The following is a 7,801-nucleotide window of genomic DNA, read 5'->3' on the forward strand; positions in this document are numbered from 1 at the left end:
GGTAAACTACTTACACATCATCGGAAGGGCAGCAAGGTTGATGTAGAGGCCCTCCGTGATCGATTGCCATTCTCGCAGAGTACTGGAAAAGGTCTCCAGATGGGATCTCCGGAGAACAAAACTTGTGGCGGCGGAAAAAATATTTTGGGTGGCTCTCTGATGTATTGGGAATATTTGGGAATTTATAGAGCTGGAATTAGGTCAAGAGGTGCCACGAGGGGCCCACAAGCCTGGGGGCGCCCCCCTTGGGCCGCGCCTGGCAGGCTTATCGCTCCCCCATGGCTCTTCAAGTCTTCTCCCAAAGCTTCTAGTGTCCCTTCTAGTCCAGAAAAATCATCAAAAAGTTTTGTAGCATTTGAACTTCGTTTGGTACTGACTTTCTGAAAAGCCAAAAACAAGCAAAAAAACAGCACTGGCACTAGGCACTAGGTTAATAGGTTAGTCCCAAAAAATGATATATAATTGCATAATAAACATCCAAGATTAATATTATAATATCATGTAACAATCAAAAATTATAGATACGTTAGAGATGTATCAGTGCCTCAGCCTAAGGGGAGGAGGAGTCCTCCCCCACTCCAATTCGGCCTCACCACAAGGGAATAAGGGGCGCCTCCCCTACATGGGCCATGGTGGCCCAGTTCTCCTTCCACCACTTGCCCTTTTAAACCTCGTTGATATTAAATTAAATATAAAAGCCTCCTAAAAATTACTAGGGCATTTTATTATTAATTTAACATCACTAAAAACATTTTCCATCTATATATTATCTATCGGGAATACCCAGTATTGCCCCATAAACTCTGAAACCCTTCCGGTGACCCCGAAAGGCTTTCGGTTCCTCTTGGAACTATTCTGAATATTAATGAAACAATCACAATTACATTCTCATTATTCCTGTCCTACTAAAACTCAGCAGATTATGATTACCTTAAGCTTGTGACCCTATAGGTTCGATAACATAGACATGAACGAAACCCCTTCGTTCAATGACCAATAGCGGAACTGTGGACGTCCATATCGATCCCTATTATTACACGAATGGCATTAAAGTGAACCTATGGTTATCATGTGATGTTCCATTTGCTTCACGATACTTTATAAAACCCGAGGTGCGTTGGTATCCTCCCGAGTCATACACATGCTCACTATACCGTTATCCTTGTTACCAGTTTTGTTCTTCTTTCTTGTTGAAGTATTCTAGCATCCCCATGACGTTATCACCTGTGTCTGGCCAGATGATGATGGACACCATCACACCGAGAGGGCCCTAAGAATATCTCTCCATCATCGGAGGAGCAAATTCCATTTTCGATCTATCTAGTCCCTTGTCAAACTTTCCGATGAACCTATAAGTTGTCGTTATGATCGCCGTCACAGATGACGTTTGAGTAACCCAAAGTCCAGGTAAGAAGTGATTGTGATACTCTCATGGTCTAGAACTAAAACACATGTTAACACTCCGTATTATAACAATTGATTTCAGATGATATTATCTCAAAGTATAACAAACAAGTTTTGGGTCAATTCAATATGATGTTCTTCTAACGTCATATTCTCAATGTTGTTTTAGGACTATCTTACACTTAACGATATCCTAAGATCCGGAAAACATGATCATCGACAACACTTGAGTCAGTCTTAGAGGCAAGACTGGGAACCTATTATTTACCGCTCATCATTCCACACGTGCATATGAATTTTCCACTAAATCGCATATTCCGGGATCATAACAGTTATGGCATGAAATATAAACTCTTAATTATGAAAATAAAAATATAATAGTACAATATTATTGCTTCTAGGGCATATTTCCAATATGGGGTGCTTCCAAAGATGGAAGGATTTCCCGTGCGTGTATGCAGTCGCCTTGAAGGTGGCACCAAAGTTTCGTCTTGGTGGTGCTTGTCGCGTGGTCTTATCTTGTGCTCCTCTCGAGCGTCTACATTGTGATGGTGACGTACTTCGAAGCGAGTTCACCTTATGTCCAATGGCATGTGCACGAGCTCTTGTCGTATGTCTGCTTGGGGTTTGGGGAGTAGTTGAAGTATACATGAAGATGACCGTAGGATGCTCCGCATCACTACCAAACAAAGACCTCCCCTAAATCACATCTATCCACCGAAGGAGAGACCACCTCGCCACCTCCTTCATTGACTAGTGTTGAGAATTAGCTCAACCAATGTTCTCTAGCATTGGCGAGGGGAACCAAGGATAGGGAGGGAGGAGGTGGCGACTGTTGTGACACTTCAAATGCGTTAGAAACCAGCTTCCCAATACCCAAGATTGTTCTGAATTAAGTTCTAAGGCTGGCATTTTGGCTATCGATTTGAGATGCCCCAAAATGGCATTTCCTACACGATTAAGTTTGTTTGCTTTTCTAGGTTGAAATCAGGCGGAATCACCAGTAACTTGAATTCTTACGATTTAGAACAGTCTAAAATAGCGTACTTGATCATGACCATTACTGGGCAGGGGTATATAGCCAAATGCTAACGTAGATCAGCGAAGCCAGGCCAAGAGGGGGCCACACAAAGGTTAACGAACCCTTAAACTCCAGCAGGCAACTAAAGCATACCTGGGGTAACACTGAAATTAACGAACTCTGAACTACCAATTTCATTCATCCCTTATATTATTCCACAAGCGGCCATTCAATCACAACGACTAATACATACTAGTCATCAACCCGTGCGTTGCACGGCCTTGTTAATTAATATCCCATTCGAATATATATATATATATATATATATATATATATATATATATATATATATATATTATCAGATAATAATGTGTTTTATGAAATCAGATATGAATGACCCATCTACTGAATCCTCGAGGATTTGAAACATGACATTTCGTAGGAATGTACTTTCGCAAATCTGTTAGTTGGCTGCAACCAGCAATCGTATGTGCCTGTACAGCTAAAAATAGTTTGTGGTGAGGTAATCTGATATAAGTTCTTAAACATGAGGAAAGAAAACATGAGTCAATGACAATTAATATGGATTAGAGTGAGTATTATTTGTCTCATTTCAGTAATATGCAAAGTCTGCTAGTTATTGCCTACTTGCTTAGACCTTAGCATATGGCAAACTTAGCAAATTCTTTTGTTTTCCATAATTATAAACAATTGTTTCCCTTGAAAACTCAATCTAGGAAAAAAATAAGAATATCCCATATAATTCATATGGTTGACACTTCAAATTAATTGGGTAACGAAAAACAGTTGGTAATTCAAGAAGATACCTTATTCAAGTGAGATTATAAGAAACTAAGAATTGATACAACATGGGGCCTGTTTATGCCCTGTAGGGTAACTTCTAGAAAGATTATGTTGAACATTATGGCAAACATCGTTACATATAACTATTTGCACCTGAATCACATATTTGAGCATGTGTAAAATTTAAATTTGGAATGTAGATACTCATTGTATTCTTCATCTAGTATATATGCGCAACATCGATGATGGACGAAAGTTTCAAATTTACTTCCATGTTAGGCCCGGATGAGTGCCCCGGATTTTCCTTTTTATATAAGTTTCTCTTGTTTGCTTGGTTATATATAGAGAGCTGTAACACGGTAGAATCATTCCATTACCATATTCTGCGGCAGCCAATAATACAAATTATAGTAAGGAAAACCCATCAGTGGATGAGCATTGTCCTTGTACAACTACTGATAATCATAGGCATGCATTTTTCAGTTGCAACTCAAGTTAGAGAAATTATTAATTCTATTATTCATCTATAGTACAGAGACAAAGCTATAATTACTAAAACACGGGATATGTTTCATATCTAACATTAAATAGGAAATCATAGCTCATAAGGCATCGATCCTCACCATGTGGTGTATTCACCCTTGGCCACGACATAGTGCAAGCAACAACTTTGTGTGGGACATCACCCATATATGCTGGAAGGGGAGGAGAGAAATTAAGGAGACATTGTAACGACATGGATTCCTAGCAGATATGGTGCAGTCTCAATTGAAGGCAGCAATGGTAATTAACAGAACGACTAAGAGGAAATTTATGGACGGCTTGAACAACCTCAGCAAAACCCTGATTATATAAAACTGCTAATTATGTGTCTTTGCGTACTTACAGTTGGACGTACATGTGCCTTTACATACCTATATGAGTCCTGACCTTGTATGAACGATGCAGAAGCGGGTGTTGATTGATCGACGCTGGTCGGCTGGTGACTACGGCGAACATCCAACCATAGATCACTGGTTGACTTTTTATCAGACAATCCATGCAAATATACTGGAGATTTCTTTACGGGGAACACAACAAAGAGATAAAATAAGACAATGAATTGGAAGTACTGAACAACAATTGATCTAACAAAAGCGCTTGATAATACTATATAGGCTCCTCATGCTATCAAAGAGATGAAACCAACAGATTTATGTGTTAATCCAGCAGCATCAGAAACTATTCTACTTGACACACTCGTTATTGGGTACAATGAGCTGGACGACCAAGCCTCACAAAACAGCAAGAAATTCATACCTCTTTAATACTTGAAGTGGAAAACATCAGCACAACCTAGTTCTAATTAAGTTCAAACAAAATTCAGAACCAAACATTGAATTTTAATGTATTAAGGCACCATCTCAACATGGCACACCTTCTCCTCTTTCGGGGCAGGCTCCACTACTCTAAAAGACATGAAAAGAGAAGCAATGCTTTCCACTCTAGTGCCCAGGACACATAACGTCTTCTATCCAAACCACTTAAATAAGGTACCACAATTCCTGACTTCAGTAAGAAAAATAAAAGAAAACAGTACATCAAGGGTGTCCTTGTATGCCAATTTACTCTCAAAGAAATAGAAATTGTATAATCTATCATTCTCATTTTTTTAAAGTCACAAAGCTAGAAGAGGAAATTTCCAAAAGGAAGCTTCTCACTAACCTAGTGCAGACGATGGTGATAATTGTTAAGCGAGGGAAATCTGAACAATGATCACATGCTCAGAATTTTCTCAATAAGGTTGGACCAACCATCCTACTGCCTCTTTCTCGGCTCTCGACCATACGACCTGGATATACAGTGGAACATGCGAACAACACAAACATCCATTAGGTGCCTGATGAAACATCTCACAACTGGTCAAACAACCACCTGCAGCTGGGCATCTCGCTCAAGAATTGACTCTTGTTCATCTATGTGAAATCCAAGACATGGCACATGGCAGAAAAATCCTGGATGAAAAGAAATCAAATATTGGTTTGAGACCAAATAGAAAAGTGATTATAAAATTCAGGGGATAGGAGAAGAACAACTCGTAGGTATTTACAGTGCACACCAATTAAATATATAATGTCTCCTCCAGGGTGATAAGTACCTAAAAAGGAAAAGATGAATCAAAGTTACAAATATGTAGAGATTACATGCCTTAGAGTGATCAAAAGAAATCGAAAGGCCTATTGAAGGAACGACATATGTACCTGTGTGGCTTTGCGTTGTTTGTGAGACTATGAGCATAACGACTTGCATCTGGCCTTCAGGACCACTACCCCATGTGCCAAGGAGTACCACCATCACCCATGCTCTCGTGTACATGCAAGGAACTTAGTCAACAACACCTCCAACTCCTATGCGGCTGGGACGACGGTCTCCTAGATCAAGAACATAGTAGAATTAGAGGTGCAGGTAAGGCTGGGATCTATCCTACAACAACGCCATGCTCAGGGACGACGGTCCCCTAGATCAAGAACATGGCAAAATTAGAGGAGCGGATGAGGCTGGGATCCGTCCTGCAACGATGCCATGCTGCAGATCGGCCATAGCGCTTTGTGTGGTGGAAATCGTCAGCGATATTTTGTCGTGCCGTCGTCATGGCGCGACCGGCGGCCTCAAGGATGGATGGAGGTGGGGCAACGTGCTGGGAAAACAAAAAGAGAACCGATGGTGGCGGCGTGAATTTGTTGTCCAGATTGATAGGGATACATGGAGTAAAATTTGCTTCCAGTTGTTTTGTCACGGGAAGAGCAAAAGACCGTGGAGCAATTTTTTTCCTTGGCCGATTGAAGAGGCTTCCCAGTCTCTATACGTAATAGTAGATTTTTAGGGCTTGATTGCACGTCTACACGGGACCTAGCGAGGAAAATCCATTGGCCACGATGGTATTCTAGTTTCAATATTTTTATTGATGGAAGGCCTGCGCATGACGGTTCCTTCCAAACTCCTTGTACGGGCATGTGCGATCCTATGGCTCAACTTTTTTTTCTTTTTTATGTAAACAATTGCGTATCTAAACCGTTCGATGCTATTCCATATCTCTTTTTTTTTTCTTGTTGCTTTAGATCTAAACTGCTTCATGCGATTCTTTGCCTATTTTTTTCTTCTCTGGTATAGTAATTGATAGAATATGTGGGTTAATCTACACCGTAATAACTCGGTCCCACCAGATGAACGGTCCGTAAAATCTAATTAATGTGGTAATTTCTTGGGAGTCTGTAATTAGTGTATATATATATATATATATATATATATATATATATATATATATATATATATATATATATATATATAGCTTTGCTAAACTGTGCCTGAGCGCAGATCACCTTATTCTACGCGCTGCACCCTCTAAGCGCACCTAAGCGGTTAGCAAGTGTAATCCTGAGCCGACCGAGAGAAAGCAGAATGACCTGCATGCACCATGATCTATTTTGATCGTAAATTACTAAGCAGAAGTAGTACACCACAGTAATTGAATTACTACTCAGATTCTCCACTTCATTAATTAGTGAATTACCATGCTTTTATGGTAAAATAATAAAGTGCTGGTATATGACGTAATCTTTCACTACAATTTGACCTCCACACGTACTGGTATTAGATTTAAAATAATTAGATTGCATGATCTTCGTGACAAGCAGTCTGTAATATGTTATCTATAAATTGTAAAATGGATGGTAGTAAACACTTCACTCGAAGTAGTAAATATGACAATTATATGCGTACATTCTAGTAAATTGTTTTATAAAATAAATTACTTATCATTAATACAATAACTGAAACGACTACTAAGAACAATCAACATGATATACATCTATACATAATAATGGTTTTCCAGATCTAGCATTGGGCGTCTCTTATTACTAGAACTAAATTCTTTTACTAGTTTGATTTTGTTCTCAAGCATTTACTAGAAGAAACATCCTCGCAATAGTTTTCATTGGAGCATTACTATGTGCCTTACTTAGTTTACCCTGTCCTACGCTCCGGCCGCTTCGAGTGAGCCAACCAGTATGCGCTAATTAGGCCGATGCGCTAACCAGGTCGAAGTGCGTGGGCGACGTGGGAAAAAAATCGATCGTAACACTTACGACCAAAACTGCTCTATGTGTAACATCGTTGTCTTATTGTCGGTAAAAAAAACCTATGTCTATTACTACCTACAATTAATCTATTACTGACAATGATTATGGATGAATCCTTCACATCTCGCTGCCGGTAAAAGAATTAGGTCCATTACCATTCATACTTACTATATTACTAGCAATGAGTAGTCACTGTTTTACATCCGGTAAGAAAACTAGGTCCATTACCATCCGTACTTACTATATTACTAGCAATCAATAGTGACGCAAGATCAGAGCAACACATGGTAATAGAAATAAAGTGCGTTACTTTATTTTTCACATGCCATTACCCTCAAAATCTTCCTTCTCCGCGACCCGCACAGCCGCGCGTGATTAGGAGCAGCAGCCGGCGCGTAGATTAACTAAAAATGCGCGCACGCTCAGAATAGCGCAGCCGTATATATATATATAT

The 7,801-nt window shown here is 39.6% G+C and overlaps 1 long non-coding RNA gene across 1 annotated transcript; it reads right to left on the reverse strand.

Moving 5' to 3' along the window:
* Nucleotides 1–4,947: 4,947 nt before the first annotated feature.
* Nucleotides 4,948–5,913, reverse strand: LOC123103867 (uncharacterized). Its single transcript, XR_006450018.1, has 3 exons — nt 5,470–5,913; nt 5,328–5,366; nt 4,948–5,223 (listed from the first exon to the last, which is right to left on the reverse strand). It is a non-coding gene; the product is annotated as an uncharacterized lncRNA (long non-coding RNA).
* Between the last annotated feature and the right edge of the window lie 1,888 nt (nt 5,914–7,801).

The sequence above is a fragment of the Triticum aestivum genome, chromosome 1A (assembly GCF_018294505.1).
Source record: "Triticum aestivum cultivar Chinese Spring chromosome 1A, IWGSC CS RefSeq v2.1, whole genome shotgun sequence".
In the NCBI taxonomy this organism is placed as follows: Eukaryota; Viridiplantae; Streptophyta; class Magnoliopsida; order Poales; family Poaceae; genus Triticum; species Triticum aestivum.